The 23,501-nt window shown below is 39.8% G+C and overlaps 1 long non-coding RNA gene across 1 annotated transcript in view; it reads left to right on the top strand.

The window, feature by feature from the left end:
* Positions 1-7,494: 7,494 nt before the first annotated feature.
* LOC135108122 (uncharacterized) overlaps positions 7,495-23,501 on the top strand; it is a 36,430-nt gene continuing 20,423 nt past the window's right edge. Inside the window, exons 1-2 of the long non-coding RNA XR_010272154.1 lie at positions 7,495-7,509; positions 11,517-11,712. This is a non-coding gene — a long non-coding RNA (uncharacterized LOC135108122). The remainder of the gene's footprint in view (positions 7,510-11,516; positions 11,713-23,501) is intronic.

Genomic DNA, 23,501 nt, shown 5'->3' with positions numbered 1-23,501 from the left:
CCAAACAAACCTGACCACGACAGTGGTAATGGATTCCTGTTGTGTGTGCTGACCGCCTTGGGCTGCTACAGTGGTAAGTGTGTACCTGAAGGCGCCTGAAGGCCGAAAAGGGACGTGCATAATAATATATCACACATCATAATCCAGCATGAAATCAACACATGAAGCACATAGAATATATGAAAACCACAGTATACTGAACACATAGAAATCGACACATTTAAGATACACAGGAAAAATTCTCTAAGAATTATTTACAATCAGGGCGAAGCAGAAAACGACCGATAGCTTCATGGTATATAATTATGAGTTGCACCATCTCAAAAATATAGCACCACCTATCATGTGGAGTACTGAAGAACTACAAGAATAGTTCTGTACTCCTTCTTTATAATTTCTTTCATCCACTTACATCTATGCGGTGGCAAGATTACATATACTGCTACATACATTGCTATCCTTAAGATTTAAAATCCGTCTAGTTTAATACTCATCTCTTCCTTTAGGACACGCTATCACCAGAATATTTGCTCATCTACTTTTCGTCACCAAGGACTTAAGATTCATTTTACCCTTAGGGCACACTCGATACTCACTCTACACACAAGTATTTAATTTTTTTATGCTTGTCTAGCGTGCACGACATGAGGCAATTTTGCGTTTTACCCGCGTAAGATTAATCGCGTGCCGTTGCAATTCATCAACTAGCTTTTAGTCCGTCATAGATTGTCTTAGCCCTCTGCTACATCATCGACACCTGCACCTTTGTGGTGTTTACGAACAAGGTGGGCATCGTCCTGAGGAATGTGAGGAAGTGGGTCGTGGGCAAAGGGGCCTTTTTTTTTATATTTTTTTTATGTAAGAGGGTTACTGGCCAAGAAAAAAAAGAAAAAAAAAAGATATCACTGAGGTGCCAGTCCCAAAAGGGATGTCAAAAAAATCGTCGAAAATTGAAGGATAAGTGTCTTGAAACCTCCCTCTTGAAAGAGTTCAAGTCAAAGGAAGGAGGAAATACAAAAGTAGGAAGGGAGTTCGGAGTTTACCAAAACCAGAAAAAAGGATGAATGATTGAGAATACTGGCTAACTATTGCATTAGAGAGGTGGACACAATAAGGATGAGAGAAAGAAGAAAGTCTTGTACAACGAGGCCGAGGAAGATGGAGAGGTATGCACTTAGCAAAATCAGAAGAGCAGTTGGCATGAAAATAGCGGTAGAAGATAGCAAGAGATGCAACATTGCGGCGATGAGAAACAGGCTGAAGACAGTCATTTAGGGGAGAGGAGTTGATAAAACGAAAAACTTTTGATTCTATCCTGTCTAAAATAGCGGTATGAGTGGAACCCCCTATACATGTACATGTATACCTCTCACCTAACTCCTCTGAGTATAAGAAATTCTTTGGGTACTTAACTTCCAAAGTGGGGCACATTTTGACTCTTTCCTTTTGCAGAGATTTCCATTCTTGGAGACTTCAGTGTCCACTACCAGCTTTGGCTTTCCTCTCCCTTCTGACCATCCTGGTGAACTACCCTTCAACTTTGCTATCCTCCACGATCTAGAACAACTGGTGCAACACCCTACTTGTATTCCTGACCCTCTTGGAGATACACCCAACATTCTTAACCTCTAATCCTTCTGCTTATGCTGTTACCTACTCTTCTCCGTTGGGCTCCTCCGATCACAATCTCGTATTTGTATCTTATGCTATTGCTCTAGTGGTGACTGGACACCTTGCTACTGGACATTTCGCTCCTGGACACTTTGCTACCGGCTATTTCGTTACCGTACAATTCATTAATAGGACAATTTACTACTATGTCATTTCACTACCATATAGTAGTCAGATAGGACACGTGGAAATGGGTACAAGCTAGAAAAGCTTAGATTCAGGAGAGACCTAGGTAGATATTGATTCACTAACAGAGTGGTTAAAGGATTGGAATAGGGTAGGTAGACACGTAGTAACTCAACAGAGAAAAAAGATGCCAAATACCACCACACCAATGCTGGATGTTAGTCAATGAACCTTGGTCAGTCTACTACCAACGCTCGTCAGCCAATTACTGCTGCTGCATTTGTGGATATATTTTTTCTCCTCTGCTGTCATCCATGCCTCGTTTAGCTACTTCAACAAGAAATGGAAAGAAACTAGTGGATGATCTAAATTATATTTATAATAAACACAAAGCGAATAAGGATGGTTCAAAGCAGTATTGGATGTAAGAAAATAGATTGTGTAAAACCGATCTACACACCTATGTTGGTGAGAGTGAAAACAAAATCGTTAAGATTTGGTGAACATAATCACAGTGCTACAGCTGCAAGAGTGGAAGCAAAAATAGCAAAACATCAAATGAAAGTGAAGTCTGCACTTCACTTCACTTCGGACTATATTATGTAAAGAATCTTCCAATATGAATGAATGTGCTCTTTCTGAATTACCTTCAACCTCATCATTGAGTCGTAGTATAAGGTGTTGGAGACAAGTAGAAGATAGTGTACCTCCTATACTTCAGGAACGACATGGTTATTTGATTTCTGATCAGTACTGCAACACTGAGAACGGTTTGAAGTTTCTACAGTTTGACAGTGGTGAACATGATACCGAAAGAATTCTAATATTTGCAACAGACTCGGGTACTGATGGCATCAAAAGATCTAAGAATTGGGTTGTAGATGGAACCTTTAAATGCAGCCCAATTATTTACTATCAACTGTATACTTTACATATTCAAGACAATGACATTAGTGTTTCGAGAATTTTTTTTTCTTTTATGTAGGAGGGACACTGGCCAAGGGCAACAGAAATCCAATAAAAAAAAAATGCCCACTGAAATGCCAGTCCCATAAAAGGGTCCAAAGTGGTAGTCAAAATCTGAAGGATAAGTGTCTTGAAACCTCCCTCTTCAAGGAGTTCAAGTCATAGGAAGGTGGAAATACAGAAGCAGGCATGGAGTTTCAGAGTTTACCAGAGAAAGGGATGAATGACTGAGAGTACTGGTTAACTCATGCGTTAGAGAGGTGGACAGAATAGGGGTGAGAGAAAGAAGAAAGTCTTGTGCAGCGAGGCCGTGGGAGGAGGGGAGGCATGCAATTAGCAAGATCAGAAGAGCAGTTAGCATGAAAATAGCGGTAGAAGACGGCTAGAGATGCAACATTACGGCGATGAGAGAGAGGCTGAAGACAGTCAGTTAGAGGAGAGGAGTTGATGAGACGAAAAGCTTTTGATTCTACCCTATCTAGAAGAGCAGTATGAGTGGAACCCCCCCAGACATGTGAAGCTTACTTCATACATGGATGGATAAGGCTCTTGTACAGAGTTAGCAGCTGGGGGGGGGGGTGAGAAAAGCTGGCGGAGACGTCCCAGAACACCTAACTTCATAGAAGCTGTTTTAGCTAGAGATGAGATGTGAAGTTTCCATTTCAGATTATAAGTAAAGGACAGACTGAGATGTTCAGTGTAGAAGAGGGGGACAGTTGAGTGTCGTTGAAGAAGAGTGGATAGTTGTCTGGAAGGTTGTGTCAAGTTGATAGATGGAGAAATTGAGTTTTTGAGGCATTGAACAATACCAAGTTTGCTCTCCCCCAATCAGAAATTATAGAAAGATCAGAAGTCAAGCGTTTTGTGGCTTCCCTGCGTGAAATGTTTACTTCCTGAAGGGTTGCACATCTGTGAAAAGACGTGGAAAAGTGCAGGGTGGTATCATCAGCGTAGGAGTGGATAGGACAAGAAGTTTGGTTTAGAAGATCATTAATGAATAATAAGAAGAGAGTGGGTGACAGGACAGAACCCTGACGAACACCACTGTTAATAGATTTAGGAGAAGAACAGTGACCGTCTACCACAGCAGCAATAGAACGGTCAGAAAGGAAACTTGAGATGAAGTTACAGAGAGAAGGAGAGAAGCCTTAGGAGGGTAGTTTGGAAATCAAAGCTTTGTGCCAGAATCAAAATCTTTTGATATGTCGAAGGCAACAGCAAAAGTTTCTCCAAAATCTCTAAAAGAGGATGACCAAGACTCAGTAAGGAAAGGCAGAAGATCACCAGTAGAGCGGCCTTGACGGAACCCATACTGGCGATCAGATAGGAGGTTGTGAAGTGATATATGTTTAAGAATCTTCCTGTTGAAGATAGATTCAAAAACTTTAGATAGGCAGGAAATTAAAGCAATAGGACGGTAGTTTGAGGGATTAGAACGGTCACCCTTTATAGGAACAGGTTGAATGTAGGCAAACTTTCAGCAAGAAGGAAAGGTAGATGTTGACAGACAGAGCTGAAAGAGTTTGACTAGGCAAGGTGCAAGCACAGAGGCACAGTTTCGGAGAACAATAGGAGGGACCCCATCAGGTACATAAGCCTTCCGACGGTTTAGGCCAGCGAGGGCATGGAAAACATCATTGTGAAGAATTTTAATAGGTAGCATGAAGTAGTCAGAGGGTGGAGGAGAGGGAGGAACAAGCCCTGAATCGTTCAAGTTAGAGTTTTTAGTAAAGGTCTGAGGAAAGAGTTCAGCTTTAGAGATAGATCTGATAACAGTGGTGCCATCTGGTTGAAATAAAGGAGGGAAAGAAGAAGGAAAGTTATTGAAGATATTTTTGGCTAGATGCCAGAAGTCACGAGGGGAGTTAGATGTTGAAAGATTTTGACACTTTATATTAATGAAAGAGTTTCAGGTTAGTTGGAGAACAGACCTGGCATGATTCCGGGCAGAAATATAAAGTGCATGAGATTCTGGTGATGGAGGGTTAAGTACCTTTTGTGGGCCACCTCTCTATCATGTATAGCACAAGAACAAGCTGTGTTAAACCAAAGTTTGGATGGTTTAGGTCGAGAAAAAGAGTGAGGAATGTACGCCTCCATTTCACACACTATCACCTCTGCTATGGGCTCGGTATACAGAGATGTGGCTCTGAAACGGAAGCAGTAGTCATTCCAAGAAAAATCAGCAAAATACCTCCTCAGGTCCCCCCAATTAGCAGAGGCAAAACGCCAGAGGCACATCCGCTTAGGGAGATCCTGAGGAGGGATTGGAGCGATAGGACAAGATAAAGATATGAGATTGTAATCAGAGGAGCCCAATGGAGAAGAGAGGGTGACAGCATAAGCAGAAAGATTAGAGGTTAGGAAAAGGTCAATAATCTTGGGCGTATCTGCAAGATGGTCAGGAATACGAGTAGTGTGTTGCACCAGTTGCTCTAGGTCATGGAGGATAGGAAAGTTGAAGGTTAGTTCACCAGGATGGTCAGTGAAGGGAGAGGATAGCCAAAGCTGGTGGTGAACATTGAAGTCTCCAAGAATGGAGTCATCTAAAGTGTGAATACAATCTTTGTTGACCTTATGACCGAAGAATTTGACTTGCTGTTTGAGAAACGAGCATTTGCTGAGCTTAATTTTGAGGCCAGCAACTTGAAAGCACAATCCTTTCTGCTTACTCTCATCCCTATTTTGTCCACCTTCCTAATGTAAGAGTCTCACATCCCTTTCACTGGTAAACTCTGGAACTATCTTCCTGCTTCTGTATTTCCTCCTATGACTTAAACAATTTCAGAAGAGGAGTAACAAGACACTTAGACTAACTTTGGCTTTCCCTCTGTCTCTCAGTTCAAATAACACATTCATTAATCATTACTTTTTTTAGGATGCCTATCTTAATGACAAAACTTAGGTAACGACAAAACAGAAGGTAACGATAATAACAACATTTATCAGAAGGAATTGTAAGTTTAATATGCATACAATATATTTTCAAGAAAATGTTGTCTTTAATTTATGTTTCAAAAATTTTTCCTATACACTTATTTTTTTCTGGTTGCATAATAATTTTTGAAAATATGAATAATTTCTTTGAGTTCTTTGGCACAATTACTGTCACTAATTGTTTTAGAACGTTCAAGACCTCATTTTGTGTTTCCATCGTAGTATTTAGTGTGCTTCCAAAATCCTGTTTGTTTGCTGTGCTTTGTATCTGTTTATGCTTCAGAGCTTTTTGGTGTGTTGTGCTGGTAGAGGGCTGGTGTTGGTTTGAGCTGTTGGAGGGCTGGTGGTGGCAGAGGGCAGGTGCTGGTGGAGGGTTGGTGGTGGCTGGTGCTGGCAGAGTGGTGGCTGGTGCAGGCAGATGGCTGGTGGTGGCTGTTGCTGGCAGAGGGCTGGTGTTGGCTGGTGCTGACAGAGGGCTAGTGTTGGCTTTGGATGATGGAGAGGTGGTGGTGGCTTGGGATGATTGAGGGCTACCTTGATCGAGTCATACTTATGTCCGACCGCCGTTCCCGCGCTTGGACAAGAAGCAACAGTACTAGGCGATCGCAACAAACTCCCCTTTGGGGGGGATGACAGAGTATATATATATATATATATATATATATATATATATATATATATATATATATATATATATATATATATATATATATATATATATATATATATATATATATATATATATATAACACGTGTGTGTTTGAGTATGTATGGTATGGATGTGATAGCATGGAATGAAAATGAATTAGAGAAATTATGAGTAGGACAGAATATAGTAGCAAGAATGGTACTGAATGCACCAAGGTATGCAGCGATGGAGGCTCTGAGGGGAGACATGGGATGGAGTACTTTTAGAAATATGTAAAGGCAACCTTGAGGTACAAAGCCAGATTAGAGCGAATGGATGATGCAAGACTAGCGAGAAAGATGCTTCTATTGAATGTTGGGAGTAGCAGGTGGGGGAAGAAGTGTGTTGTGACGGTGGTAAAGAGTGACTTGAAAACTAGTTGGGTTTTTCAGCGGTTCAAGGGTATGCATGTTGAGAGTGACTGTAGTATGACTGTCAGAAATGTGGAGGGTTTAGAGCGGGATGTAAGAAAGTGGAAGAATGAGATTGAATGGTAAAGCGTGTGGGACTAAGTGAATGGAAGAATAAGGTGGAGCAGAAGAGTACTTTGGAGTGGTATAGAGAGAAAGAGGCCCCGGGTGGTGATCTTTTCTTTGGAGCTAGGGCACAGTGTATGGATATGAATGGAAGGAATTACAGATGGTCTGAGTCCTGCAGCATAGTGTATGGATATGAATGTAAGAAATTACAGATGGTCTGAGTCCCGCAGCACAGTGTATGGATATGAATGGAAGGAATTACAGATGTTCTGAGTCCCGCAGCAAAGTGTGCCAGATGTGTGACATGGGAGAGGAAGAGACGGTGGAGCATGTGATGCTGGAACGTGTGAAGTATACCAGAGACAGGGATGAGATAATGGAAGTAGTGCTGCTGGAATTGTGTGGAGAGATGAATGAAAGGATGATCGAAGCTGCGAGTGTTCCTGGATAAAATGTGGCATGCTAAATATGGGAACTAATGGTCTGTGAGATACTTTTTTTTTCTGTTTGCTATCTCTTTCCTCCCTATAGGAGCTGCCAATACAAAAACCCTGATTTAAGAGTAATCCTGAGCCACTTGTAGACTCAAGATCACGATTAAGATCAAGACATGGGACATAATTGCATTAGTGAATACAATAGGTAAAGTTTTCAGTGCACTGTTGAATGAGAGACTGTGTAAATGGATTGAGAGAGCTGGAGTGCTGGGTGAAGAACAGAATGGTTTTCGTGGGGATAGGAGAGCTGGGGACAATATGTTTGTGGTGAATGAAATGATTGAGAAGAAAAAGAAGGATGGGGGTAAATTGTACATAGGTTTTCTGGATATAGAGAAAGCTTATGATAGAGTGAACAGAGAAATGCTAGGTAGAGTCTTAGAAAAGATTGGATTGAGTGCAAAGATAGTTAACATTGCGCAAAGTATGTATGTGGACACAAGAGCTAGATACAGACTAGGAGACATAGAAACAGACTGGGTGAAGAGTGAGAGAGGAGTTACGCACGGCAGTATATTGTCACCAACCCTTTTTAGCCTGTATACAGAGGAGCTAGCAGCCAGGATGAGAAAAATGAATGTAGGGGTAAGTGTGGGGAATGATTAAGTATGTGTGCTCCTTTATGCAGATGACGTAGTTGTTATGAGTGAATCGGCAGATGAGCTTCAAAGTTTGTTGGATGTGGTGGATGGCTATGGTAAAGACTTTGGAGTAAAGTTTAGCAGTGAGAAAAGCAAAGTAATGATTGTGAATAGGTCAGAGGATGAAAGTAATGTGGTATGGAGACTTGGAGAGAATGAGTTGAGACAGGTGCAAGAATACAAGTACTTAGGGATGTGGATGAGTCCTAGTGGGTGTGCAAAGGCAAAGAATGAAAAGATAAGTATGGTAAACCAGTGGGCAGGTCGATTGGGAAGCGCGGCAAGGATGAGAGCAAGTATGATGTGTTGAGAGAAGTGTGGAAGAGTGTGGCTGTGCCATGTATAATGTACGGTATGGATGTGATTGCATGGAATGAAAGTGAAATTGATAAGTTAGAAGTGGGCCAGAATAGAGTAGCAAGGATGGCACTGAGTGCACCGAGGTGCACAGCAGTTGAAGCCTTGAGAGGTGACATGGGATGGAGCACCTTTAAAGAAAGACTCACAAAAGCCACACTTAGGTACAGGATTAGGCTTGAGAGAATGGATGATGCAAGAATAGCAAGGAAGGTGTACCTGTGGAATGAAAGTGGAAGCAAATGGAGGAAGAGATGCATGAGAATGACAGACAGGAATGGATTGCAAGTTGTGTGGGCGATAAGAATGGCAGGGAGGAATCAAAATGAGCGTGAATGGGTGTTAACAAGAGGAGGCAGAGTGGGAGCCGAATGAGATGTGAGAAAATGGAAGAATGAGATAGACAAAGAAGTGAAATGTGTGGAATTGAATGAATGGAAGAATGAAATGGAAAGAAAGAAGACCTTGGAATGGTACAAGGAAAAAGAGGCCCCGAGGTATGAAAGGTGGTATGATGGAAGGCCTGGGCGGTGATCTTCTCTTCCGAGCGAGGGCACAGTGTATGGATGTGAATGCAAGGAGTTACAGGTGGTCTGAATCCCGCAGCAAAGTGTGCCAGATGTGTGACATGGGAGAGGATGAGACGGTGGAACATGTGGTGCTGGAGTGTGTGAAGTATGCCAGAGACAGGAATGAGATGATACAAGTGATACTGACTGAGTTAGGGTATGATAGGAATGAAAGAGGGGAGAAGACAGGAAAGGAATGGATGGTGTTGTTGCTGGGACTGTGTAGAGAGGCGAATGAAAGGATGATTGAGGCGGTGAAAGAGTTTCTGGAGCGAATGTGGCGTGCCAGGTGTATGAACAATTAGGATAGAGGATGCTGTTCGTTTCTCTTTTTTTTTTCCACCTTCTACAGGAGTTGCCGATCCAAAGGCCTGGCTCAGGAGTGATCCTGTGCCACCTGTACCATCAAGATCAAGATCAAGATGGCAGCAGGGCCGAATAACATACCTGTAGAGGTGTGGAAGAGTTTAGAAGAGGAACGACTTGAGTGGCTGTGTTGGTTGGTAAATAAGATCTATGAGGAGAAAGTCCCAAATGCATGGTAATGCAGCGATAATCTCCTAATATACAAGGAGAAAGGAGACATATAGGACTGTAAAAATTACAGAGGAATTAAATTAATATCGCATACAATGAAACTGTACGAAAGAATAACTGAGAGAAGAGTAAGGGGAGAAACACAAGTGGGAGACGAACAATTTGGATTTATGCAAATTGTTATGTCTTAGCGCAATCTTTGCGGTAAGACAACTACTGCAGAGGTATGAGGAGAAGCAGAGTTATACATTATTTTTATTGATTTGGAAAAAGCTTATGATAGAATACCACGCCAGGAAGTTGGGCTAATATGAGAAGGAAAGGAGCATCAGAGAAGTATGTGAGAGTGATCCAGGACATGTACGAAGGCTCAAGGACGAGGGTAAAGAGCAGTGTGGGAACAACAGAAGAGTTCTGTGTGAGAGTGGGTCTGCACCAGGGATCTTCTCTGAGCCCATATCTGTTCAACCTACTCATGGATGATAGTGTTCAAAATATAAAGAAGGAGGCACCGTGGACCATGTTGTTCGCGGATGACATCGTCTTGGTGGATGAAAATAGAGATGGGGTAGAGAGAAAGTTGGAGAGATGACGAGGAGCGTTGGAAGAGAGAGATTTGAGAATTAGCAGGGAGAAGACGGAGTATCTGAATTTTAATGGTCGACAGGAGAGCGAAGTATGGATGCAAGATATGAAGTTAAAGGGTGTCAAGGAGTTCAGATACTTGGCCTCTCATATATCAGTGGACGGCAGCCTCGATGGAGAGATCATTCACCGTATCCAATCGGGTTGGAAGAATTGGAAAAGAACAACTGGACTGCTCTTTGACCGAAAAATTAGTGCCAGAGTAAAGGGGAAAGTGTTCAAATCGGTGTTTAGACCCGTATTGTTATATGGTGCGGAGACGTGGCCAATAAAGAAAGCACAGGAGAATAAGTTGGAGGTTGCTGAGATGAGAATGTTAAGATGAATGCTTGGGGTGACAAGGAGGGATAAAGTGAGAAACACTCTTATAAGAGGAACAGCCAAAGTAACGGAGGTGACAAAGAAAGTACAAGAAAGGAGATTGTGATGGTTCGGTTATATCAAAAGGCGAGAAGAAGGGTATGTCGGCAGAAGGATATTGCATATGGAAGTGGAGGGAAGAAGACGACGTGGCAGACCAAAGAAAAGGTGGAATGATCGCATTGGAGAGGACCTGAGGGAGAGAGGATTGAGTGGAGAGGAGGTTAGGGACAAAACCTTGTTGAGTAGACTAGTGAGGAACAGCGACCCCATATGAACATGGGAGCAGCTGCAGAAGAAGAAGAAGAGGCTTGAGAGAATGGATGATGCAAGAATAGCAAGGAAGGTGTACCTGTGGAATGAAAGTAGAAGCAAATGGAGGAAGAGATGCATGAAAATGACAAACAGGAATGGATTACAAGTTATGTGGGCGATGAGAATGGCTGGAAGGAATCAAAATGAGCGTGAATGGGTGGTAACAAGAGGAGGCAGAGTGGGAGCTGAATGGGATGTGGGAAAATGGAAGAATGAGATAGACAAAGAAGTGAAATGTGTGGGACTGAATGAATGGAAGAATAAGATGAAAAGAAGACCATGGAATGGTACAAGGAGAAAGAGGCCCCGAGGTGTGAAAGGTGGTATGATGGAAGCCTGGGCGGTGATCTCTTCCGAGCGAGGGCACAGTGTATGGATGTGAATGCAAGGAGTTACAGGTGGTCTGAGTCCCGAAGCAAAGTGTGCTAGATATGTGACATAGCAGAGGATGAGACGGTGGAACATGTGTTGCTAGAATGTGTGAAGTATGCCAGAGACAGGAATGAGATGATGCAAGTGATACTGACTGAGTTAGGGCATGATAGGAATGAAAGAGTGGAGAAGATAGGAAAGGAGTGGATGGTGCTGTTGCTGGGACTGTGTAGAGAGGCGAAAGAAAGGATGATTGAGGCGGTGAAAAAGTTTCTGGAGAGAATGTGGCGTGCCAGGTGTAAAAACAATTAGTGTAGGGGATGTTGTTCGTTTCTCTTTATTTTTCCCTTCTACAGGAGTTGCCGATCCAAAGGCCTGGCTTAGGAGTGATCCCGAGCCACGTGTACCTTCAAGATCAAGATCAAGATAAGATCAAGCTCAAAATTTGTAGCATCAACATCTAGCTAGTGCTTGCTGTAAGAAATCTTAAAGAAAAAAAAAAAAAAAAATGAAGAAAGTTGAAGCAACGCACTGGTACATGGATGTTACAGTGTAAGTTGAAGTAGTATTAGCGAGTACTGGTGGTGTATTGCTTGTGCCGTGTGGCAAGGGTAATTACAGTGCGCTAAACCAGTTGTTTCATACAGTATTGGGGAGTATGGGAATAACCTTAAAATCTACGTAATAACTTTATTTCTATGCAAAAATATGCTGTTTTTGAAATCATGATCGATACAATGAAGGGAACAACAGTTAAGTTGAACTGAATGAATCTAAACCTAACCTAATCAAGTATGTATACGCTAATGTTATTTAAATATCGACCCAATACTGCTTTTATTCTTTATTTGTTTGCATTTCTTTACAATTTTTCACAAGCTTGATAGCAGGGAAAGCTTTAGGATGCCAGGATCGGAAGGGATGAAATATTTATTTTGTCATTACTTCATTTCTTTAATTTGGTTTTGTGTCATTAATCCAATGTGCTAGACTTTCTCATCTGGGTATTTAGGTGCACCCATCAAACCACAGCAATTTCGACCTGTCTTAATAATTACTTTAGCTCAGTGGTTCTCAACTGGGAGCTGTGGACACTCCCCACAGGGGCACAAGTACAGGATGGGAGGGGAAAAAAATAATGGAAAATCAGACTCATTGGCCATTAGTACAAAGGAGATGCAGCTGTTATGCCCTCCCTTGTCTATCTATCTATATATGTCTAATTCTATTTATCTATCTATGGTGGTATAGCTGGGGAGGAGGTTGAGTGGGTGGTGCAGAGAGGAGGGGGTCCCCAACTGCATTGAACCAACTTTGTGGGGGCCCAGCCTGCAAAAGGTTGAGAATCCTTGCAGATTAACTCATTACTCCATTTCATCTGTTTATATATACTTTTCTATATTTTTTTTTAGTTTTATTCTTTTCTGTGATTCAGCTTGCCACAAATTGCCATTTACCCATTTTCAGTCATCTTCCAAAAGTGGGAAAGAATGTGGTAATGAGCAAGGGTATTAAGAAGAGGGGATTTGTGCAGTAAAAAACAGTATAAAAAAAAAAATTCCAACAGGTTTCATCACTCAAAACAATGAGAGAGAGAGAGGGAGAGGGAGAGAGAGAGAGAATAAGGAAAATCTAAAGATCCTCCATGGACCCCCAAGGATACTTAGCTGTCTGTCAAGAGTAAGCTTCATCCCCCATGGACCCCCAAGGACACTTAACTGTCTGTCAGAAGTAAATATAATATTTCAAAATATAAGCACTACTTTGAACATGAAAGAAAGGCCCTTGAGTTGGTTTAGGGAAGCAAGCAGTTTGTGGTCATCCCATATAATATATTGATATGTAAATTGTTAATTTGACAATAGTAAAGATATATAGTGTTTGCAAAAGACACATGTGGACCACCCATAAAAATAGTTTTGGAGCCACTCATATAAATGTTGTATTTCAAAAAAATGTGTCAGGACCTTAACTTCTAAACACAAGAAATTTATAACAGGGCCTAAAATGTAGATTTATTTGCCTTTACACAGCAGGCCATCTTAACTGAACCTAACCTAATCTTACTTAACCCAATCTATCTTTATAATGCATATCTAGGACCACAGTAAGTGACACTAACCCTCCACCTTATTTTTGAGATGCGGAGGTTCAGTGATCTATGCACCTGACCTCCGTAACCACCATTTTAAACTGAGCTCGTGTTCGTCACTTCATGAGACCCACATATTATCAAAATTCAGTCTAATTGGCTACACCAACTGACAAAATGGGTTTCTCTCATTGTAACTGATACACATACACATTTCTGAAGACTGATAAAGGGCAGTACAGTAGATGAAGCTATGTAGAGTAAACATGGTGTAAGATTCTTCTCTCTCTCTCTCTCTCTCTCTCTCTCATATATATATATATATATATATATATATATATATATATATATATATATATATATATATATATATATATATATATATATATATATATATATATATGTTGTTGCAAATAAATTTTTGCATTACCAGAGCTTTTTGAAAATCTATACTTATTCTTGAAGATGCTTCACTGGGCAGTGGGGGGTGCTGCATCTGACATTGGCATATCTACCCATCTGATGTCCTATGCATACTCAACTGGCTAACTGAAGGGTTGAAGATTATATTTGCATTTCATAAGTTCCATATGTTGGTGTGAAATAGATCATTGTGACTGGCAATTTTTGAGTGAAGACAATTCCATCTGCCAGTTGACAACATGCTTCATTAATTTCTGCTGAGAGTGGTGAAGTGCCTGAGGTGTGAGAAAGATTGCGTTATCCAGTTAGACAGGCAGATTTCAAGATGTAGAGCAAGTTGGATATCTTACTATTTTCTGTCACTATTTTCACACGAACTGCTCTTCTGATCTTGCTAACTACATGCCTCCCCAGCTCCTATGACCTTGCTGCACAAGATTTTCTACTTTCTCTCGTCCATTTTCTGGTAAACTGGAACTCCTTGCCTGCTTTTGTATCTCCCCCTTCCTTTTACTTCTTGTAACTCATTTAAGAGGGAAGCTTCATGACACATCCTCCAGTTTTCAGTCAACCATTTGGCTCTTTTCTTTAGGGACTGACACCTTAGTGGGCTTTTTTTTTTTTTGCCAGTGTCCTTCTCACATAAAATAATCCAAAGATAAAAGAGCAGCATTTGTTACTTTAGGAAAGGTTTTTCAATAATCAGTTACAGGAACTTGAGAGGGTTGCAACCCTACTGCTAGGTAACTTCTTTTGAAAACCAAAGAGATGGGATTGAGGAGATGCAGTCACTCTGACAAAAGTCTTCCTCAGCTAATTTATCCCACCTTCAGATCAGTCTCTCAGTATTTCCATGATGTGTCAAGGTAAGGCATCACACATTCTTCATTGTCTCTTTCCCACTGCACAGCAAGCCTGGGAGTCTGATGGGTAAAATAGACTTTTTAGTAGGGGAAAACAAAAGTATGCCACCTTACTCTAGTTCATGGGCTTCACCATCTCTGGGTCCTAGCAGAGGCAAGTCTCCTGGTCACATGACAGGGATATTTTAAAAGTGAATCTTACAAAATGAGCAACCTACTAGCCAGGGGGTCAAATTCCCCAGGGTCACCCTAAATGGGATTAACAATTAACTCAAGGAACATCCTGATTATTTTATTCCTGATCAATAATTGATTGTTTTTCCAAGAATCAGTTAAAAAATTTTTTTATCAGATTTCTAAAACTGTTATTTTCATAACAATGTATCTCCATCAGGAAAAAAAAAAAAGAGCATTTCAAAGATTTCAAAGATTCAAAGATTTCAGTTTCAGTTCAAAAATTTATTGATCTGACATCTCTAGACCCCCTATTGAGGAGTATTAAAAGTACATTGAATTTCACAACATTATCACCTTATCTAAGATGTTCCATTTTATTATTTATTTCATTTATAGTGAAGCATGTGTAATGTAAATAGAAAAAAAAAATTATATACAATGAAGACTATAGTTTGTATTACAATAGGTACTGACTAGTTTATAACTATGAGAATACAGTGGCATGATATAATTAATAGTTGATATGCTTATCAGATACATGTATAAAAATTTCAGATATAAAAATAAGAAATAAGGAAACAATTACTAATAACTGTATGTAACATAAATGAGATTTCTCCTTCTGTTACTCATGTAGAAAGATGTATTTGTTATTATAGTATATAGTTGTACTTGACTGTTATTGCTGCATTACTTTAATAATAATTGTGTGGTCATTTGTCATGGATGGTTCAAGAATAGTAAACAAAACTATCCTTGCTATACACCCTGCTACTTCAAAGATGAAGTGTATTTGGTCTGATTACTCTTCCACCAGTCCTAGTACCTATAGGTACTAATAGTGGTAATGTGACATCATAGTCATCTTGAACTCCCCTTACTGATTTAAATTTGTTCATTACAGCTTTCATGAATTATGCCACATTTTTCAGCTTAGTTACATTGTTTGAGTGTAAGATTTCAGAGTAAAGATGCTTGGGTTACTGTGTGACTGTACTCATACATATTTCTTCCTATCTTCTTTAAAATATGGACATATAAAAAAATAATGAATTTCATCCCCAATGTCACCATTATTACATAGTTCACAAGTGGTATTGCTGTTTTCGTTATTTGGACTTTTCATTATAGGCAGATGATGGTTTCTACACCTAAATTTTGACATCATCAGCCTATCCTTATACATTAATATTTGAAAATATTTTTCAAACATTAGGTCCTCCTTGAACACAACATATACAGTAAATTGAGAATTTTGTTCCATACTAGAGTGCCAATTTTGTTGGTAAGCATCATTTAATCTGAGCTTGACTGCATTATTTACATAGTTTTATGGATAACCATCTCCTTCATATAGCCACAAATGCCGTAAGCCATTACTAGTAAGTGTTCCCCTAACACGCTGAATCCATGGTGATCTAATATCATCATTTGTCTCATAATGCTTAAGTCTTAATACTCAATATAATCTATATGACAGTTTATTTTGGTCACCTAACATAATTCTATACCAATAAGTAATAATTTTTTGTCTAACTATTATCCTAAGTTCTCTTTTCCTGTTAACACCATACAGTTTGGAGTACTACTTTTCACATGCAGTATATTTTTTCAAAAACTTCCTGCAAAATATTTCTACCATTTTGAGATCCTTGCATCCTAACACTTCACAACCATAAGTTAGGATTGACAATAATAAATTTTGAGACAAGTCTAGTTGGGCATCTATAGAGAGGTATAAATGCTTTGCTTTGATTAACATGCTATAGAATGCATCCCGACCCTGATTCACCTGCTTATAAATCCCTTTTTTAAGCTTCCATTATAGTTAAATTCAACACCAGCTACTTCAATATTATCATTACCAAACATATAAGTCTGTTGTCGCCTACACGTGCCCTTGGAAAATATTACTATCTTAATTTGATCAGTATTAATAGTTAACTTTTGGTCTTTACAGTATTCATTTACAATATTTAAAGCATTTTGCATTTCAGTTGGTGATTTTGCTGTAGAATTGACTTGACCTTCTTTTGATATCCACTCTGTGTCAGAGGGTCATTGTCATACACATATGCATGTATACCAGTACATTCCAATGCTTCAGGGTCAATTTCTACATGATGAGATTCCCAGTTCTTGCATTAAAGTCACCAATAAGACCAATGTATTTGTAATCTTTACTCCTAAACAACACCGCATCCTGACCTATAATGTCAGATGTATTCTCATCAAAGATGAACTTTCCCAATCACACAAGTAAATCCTAGTAGTTTGTCAGATATTTTGATCTATAGTACATGATTCGAATTGATTGATATACATGAAATGCTGAGGTGTTTTTCACTAAAACACAAATACCATGGGTACCTCCATACTTTGCTTTGGTAACATGTTTCTGTGCAGATAAAAACTTTATAATCAGTTAGAAGAGAGTTATTGATGTCTGGAGTGTCAGTCTTTCTGTTAAACATAGAAGGCAGTAGGCACCTGCTAAAATGATAACTACTCCCAGTGAGGTCTAAAGCACTGGATTAGGAGGAGCTGTGAACCTATCATTAAACCAGTTGTGACCTCATTGAATGTTTCCCTTTGGTCAGGCACAGCCTGTCCTCTAAAAACAACTCTCTTCCTTCACACAAAACTGCAAGTACCTAATTACACACACACCCTTCACTCAAAATTCATAATTATCAAGGTGACTCCTACACCAGCCTTGGAGTCCTCATCTGGGGAGGAGACCACAAATATCCCCAGGCAGACTGTTCTTCTGGTATTGACCCTAATTGTTTTGACACACCCCTCAACTTTTTCTTCATTAACTTCTGCAACATTTGCAGTCTTAGATTTGATTTTCAATCTGTAGAATACCACCTCTCCTCTACTAAACTTCATCTTCTTTTCCTCACAGAAACACAGGTGTCTGAGGCAACTGACAGTAGCCCCTTTTCTGTTTCCTCCTACTTTTTCAGTAATCATTTTCAATCCAAAGCTGGATGCTGCATCTATGTCCACAGTGACTTAACCTGCTCTCATGCCCACACTCTTGAATCTTTTGAATTTTCCACCATCTGGGTATGACTACAGAGTCACTCTCAAACTAAATTTATCTGTGCTGCATACCTCTCACATAACTCCTCTGACTATAAGAAATTTCTTGAATACTTTACTTCTAAAGTTAGCACATTCTGACTTTGTTCCCTTTTGCAGAGATCTCCATTCTTGGAGACTTCAATATTCACCATCAGCTTTGGCTCTCCTCTCCCTTCACTGACCATCCTGGTGAACTAGCCTTTAACTTTGTTATCCTTCACAACCTAGAGCAATTGATGCAACACCCTACTCATATTCCTGACTGTCTTGGAGAGATACTCTCAACATTCTTGACCTTTTCCTCTCCTCTAATCCTTCTGCTTATGCTGTTACCTTATCTTCTCTATTGGGCTCCTCTGATCACAATCTCTCATCTATATCTTGTCCTATCACTCCAATCTCTCATCAGGATCCCCCTAAGTGGAGGTGCCTCTGGCATTTTGCCTCTGCTAGTTGGGAGGACCTGAAAAGGCATTTTGCTGATTTTTCTTGGAATGACTACTGCTTCTGTGTCTGAGACCCGTCTCTGTGTACTAAGCCCATAACAGAGGTGATAGTGTCTGGCAATGAGGTGTACATTCCTCACTCTTTTCCTTGATTGAAATCTTTCAAACCTTGATTTAACACAACCTGTTCTCGTGCTAGAGAGAGGTGGCCCACAAAAAGTACTTGAGCCTTCCATCACCAGAATCTCATGTGCTTTATATTTCTGGCTAGAATCATGCTAGTTCATTCTCCAACTAGCCAAAAACTCCTGCATTAATAGAAAGTGTCAAAATCTTTTAAGATCTAACTTCCCTTGTGACTTCTGGCATCTAGCCAGAAACATCTCCAATAACTTTGCTACTTTCCCTCCTTTATTTCAACCAGATAGCACCGCTGCTATCACATCTATCTCTAAAGCTGAACTCTTCACTCAAACCTTTGGTAAAAACCCTACTTTGGATGATTCAGGGCTTGTTCCTTTCCTCCACCCTCCGACTACTTCATGCTACCCATTAAAATTCTTCGCAATGATGTTTTCCATGCCCTCACTGGCCTAAACCCTTGGAAGGCTTATGGACCTCATGGGGTTCTTCCTATTGTTCTCTGAAACTGTGCCTCCATGCTTGCACCTTGTCTAGTCAGACTCTTTCAACTCTGTCTGTCAACATCTACCTTTCCTTCTTGCCTACATTCAGCCTGTACATTCAGCCAGGGTGACTGTTCTAATCCCTCAAACTATCATCCTATTGCTTTAATTTCCTGCATATCAAAAGTTTTTGAATCTATCTTCAACAGGAAGATTCTTAAACATCTATTGCTTCATAGCCTTCTGTCTGATCACCAGTATGGGTTCTGTCAAGGGCGCTCTACTGATGATCTTTTGGCTTTCCTTACTGTGTCTTGGTCATCATCTTTTAGAGATTTTAGTGAAACTTTTGCTGTTGCCTTAGACATATCAAAAGCTTTTGATGGAGTCTGGCACAAAGCCTTGATTTCCAACTACCCTCCTATGGCTTCTGTCCTTCTCTCTGTAACTCTATCTCAAGTCTCCTTTCTGACTGTTCTATTGCTGCTGTGGTAGACATTCACTGTTCTTCAAAATCTATTAACAGTGGTGTTCCTCAGGTTTCTGTCTTGTCACCTAGTCTCTTCCTATTATTCATCAATGATCTAAACCAAACTTCTTGTCCTACTCACTTCTATGCTGATGATACCACCCTGCAATTTCCTTATCTTTTTGTTGACGTCCAATGCTTCAGGAAGTAAACAGTTCATGCAGGGAAGCCACAGAACACCTGAGTTCTGATCTCTCTTTAAAATTTCTGATTGGGGCAGAGCAACTGCTAACTGCTAACTGCTCTTCTGATATTGCAAGCTGTATACCTCCCCTCCTCATGTGGCCTCGCTGCACAAGACTTTCTTTTTTCTCTCAACCCTATTATGTTTAACTCTCTAATGGATGAGTTAACTAGTATTCTCAATCATTTATCCCTTCCTCTGGTAAACTCTGGAACTCCCTGCCTGCTTCTGTATTTCCACCTTCCTATGACTTGAATTCCTTCAAGAGGGTGGTTTCAAGACACTTATCCTTCAATTTGTGAATACTGCCTTTGACCCTGTTCAAGGACTGGCACATCAGTGGGCCATTTTTTTTTTCTTATTGGATTTTGTTGCCCTTGGCCGGTGTCTCTCCTACATAAAAAAAAAAAGAAAAAAAAAAAAAAAAAAAAAAAAAAAAAATATATATATATATATATATATATATATATATATATATATATATATATATATATATATATATATATATATATATATATATATATATATAATGATAGTGTCTTTTAGGTAGTAGTCTAGATAACCTAGTTTAAGCTTTGATTGTAAACCACACACATTTATAGGTATGATATATTACTAACCTCATTACACACAGCACCATTGCCAGGAATGAAAGCAGCAAGTGTATGGGATGAAACACCATTAGGTTGTGACAGGGGGTTTGATTCTCTTTATTGTGTGAGGTGTATTATATCAACTTCACTCCAGTGGAGCTTCTTGTGTAAGTCATTGTGGGAGTTGATCCTAACTTTTCTTTCACCACTTGAGTTTTCTGTTTGCATGAAGATCTTTCCATCAGTGGTCCACACACTGTGTCCCTCTTCCTTCTTCGCTTTCATTATCTTGTTCCTGAGTGGGGTGAGGTTGTCCATGAGGAACAATTTTTTGAACTGGTTCACAGTCTTCAGCTTCTTTTTGTTCTTCATAATTGTTGTCTTATTTGATCATCGCAGCATTCTCACCAAGACTGGCCTGTTCTGCAGTGTCCTGGGGCTTCCAACTCTGTGCATAGCTAATGTACCTCTCTTTAATGGGTAACCCCATAGATCTGAATATCTGCACCACTATACCAGTGGTGTCTTCATATTCCTTTTCATTCTCCCTAATTATCCTGATATTTTTCCTTCTAGCTTCTTGATTTATTTTGTCAAGCTCATAATGTTGGCTCTGCACAGTGGTCATAATTCTTGACATGTAGGCCTCAAGGTTTCTCACATGCTCAGTCATAGCATCAAATTTTTCTGCTATTACCTTCATGTCATCATGCATCTTCTTTCTCTCCTCTTTGTCCTCATCTACCATTCTCTTCATGTTGTCTTGTGATTGCTGCATCTCGTTCGAGGTGTTCCTGATGGCATCTAGTCTAGCAATTTTTGCTTCCATTCTACTATCCTTGTTTCTACCACCGGTCACTCTCCTCACTTCATTGTGTCCTTATTGTTCATGTTGCTTCTGCAGTCTATTTTGACTACTAGATCTTGAAAGTGTTTGCTTCCTCAGTCTAGATCTGGTAATTGCCAGATTTGCCTAGGTGGCCTGTATACACCAATTAAACACATGCAGACACTCACAGCCTGCCCGTTGTTATTATTGTATCTAGTATCTAGTCGGCTACAGTCACCTACCGTATATATATATATATATATATATATATATATATATATATATATATATATATATATATATATATATATATATATATATATATATATATATATATATATATATATATATATATATATATATAAAGGGCCAAATATGCCTTACAAAATATCTAAATGATTAATATCACTATAATTTACTTTTGTATCTAGTGTGTCATTATTACAAGGTTTATTTTACAGAGACAAGTGTCAGGAAGGTAGAAGCCTTTAATTGTTCCTAAATTGTGTGCCTCTTACTAAATTTTCTCAGATGGAAGTTAGATGTCTCATTTTTATGTGTGTTTCTCTCTCTCTCTCTCTCTCTCTCTCTCTCTCTCTCTCTCTCTCTCTCTCTCTCTCTCTCTCTCTCTCTCTCTCTCTCTCTCTCTCTCTCTCTCTCTCTCTCTCTCTCTCTCTCTCTCTCTCTCTCTCTCTCTCTCTCTCTCTCTCTCTCTCTCTCTCTCTCTTTCTTTTTTGTAGCCTATTCTCCTTTCTTAACACTGCCCTCATAATTTATGGGTGATCTCACTTCCATTTTATCAACTTAATTTTTTTCTGCCCTCCTTGTCACATCTTCCTCTTGTCTCCACTTAAGCTGTACAGGGTTGTGCTTTGTCAGAGATAGGGATCATGTCAGGTTGCATTTTTTTCTTATATTTTTTATTTGCCCTGTAAAATGAGAGAAAAAAAAATTGCATCATATATGTATTACTCCCATTCCATGAATGGAAGTGTGGCTACCATACGATTTTGATTCTAGAATTTTGCCGCCTTCTCAGAGCTCAACATCAGCCTAGGGATGAAGAAGTTTATATTTATGTATTTTTAAAGCTTTTATCCTCTCCTCTCCACTTCCCATAACCCTTTAATGTGTGTAATAAATAAAAACTTCTTTACATTATAGATATAGTAGTATTTTGTGATTCAAACTTAATTGGTTCTTTTGGGCTGTTTGAATTGAGAATGTTCAAATTGGGAAGCAGTTTATCCCATTCAGATTAATGTAAAAGAAATTAATTTGTTCCAGGTTCCAAAATTTCCCTATTTTTAAAATTTTTTATGGGTTTATGTTATGCCTTAAACATAGAATTGATTGAAAATAACCTAAATTATTGAAAAAAATACAGTGAAAGAAAACATGGTGTATCGTATGTTTCGACATATAAGACAGCACTTGAATCATCCTAAAAAGACTAAAAAGTGGGTTGACTTATATGTCAAATACAAAAACAATGACTTTAAAACTTTACGCAAAATAGGATTCCAAATAAACACCAACCTCAAAATGATGAGTCATCAAAAGTTCCTAGGGTCTTCAGTCTTGAAAACAGTTGTTTACACAATTTTTATTTTGCACCAAGTCTCTCTCTCTCTCTCTCTCTCTCTCTCTCCTCTCTCCTCTCTCTCCTCTCTCTCTCTCTCTCTCTCTCTCTCTCTCTCTCTCTCTCTCTCTCTCTCTCTCTCTCTCTCTCTCTCTCTCTCTCCTCTCTCTCTCTCTCTCTCCCTCTCTCTCTCTCTCTCTCTCTCTCTCTCTCTCTCTCATTTAAACAAATATTTACAGAAAGGCTTAAAATTTCATGTTGAATATGGAATTATAGAAAAAGCCTCTGATAGTATTATTTGCAGGGAATAACACTATACATAATTAATATTACAATAATAATAATACAAAATAATGAAATATAGTAATTGCAAGACAGTATATTAAATTAAAGCACCAGTGGGGACTGATGCATACTATATGCCACCTGTAGGCTGCCAGCTTCACCTAGTGTGTGGGACATGTCCTGCACTTGGGGCATGGCCACTGTGAACATGTTCCACAGTGTAGGTACGGTGGTGTTGGCCAGAGCAAGATTGAGGCACCTTCACTAGCTTGTCGCTGCTGGCCACACCTCTGCACTGTGTATGGCAGCAGCCTCAGGGGGTTTAGGTGCACCTGAGTTTTGTGGCACACCACTAGTGCCAACACATCCTGGTGCTGCTCCAGTGATGTTACTGGTGCTGGGTTCTGTTGGTCCTCGTCTGTGGTCACCAAGCTCAAGGCTTGCTGCTGCACAGCATCCAGTCTCTGCATGTGGGGGATGGCACTCGACATCCAGGACAGGGCACCGTACTCTATATATGGATATATCTGTGCCCTGTATAGCATGAGGATGCCATGTGGGTTGAGGGTGTTTGCCATCCTGCACAGGGCAGAGAGGTCTGATGGGCGATGACAGCGAT

Source organism: Scylla paramamosain, chromosome 16, assembly GCF_035594125.1.
Source record: "Scylla paramamosain isolate STU-SP2022 chromosome 16, ASM3559412v1, whole genome shotgun sequence".
NCBI lineage: Eukaryota > Metazoa > Arthropoda > Malacostraca > Decapoda > Portunidae > Scylla > Scylla paramamosain.
The sequence above is the reverse complement of the archived record's forward strand: the minus strand, read 5'-3'. Positions and strand labels throughout refer to the sequence as shown.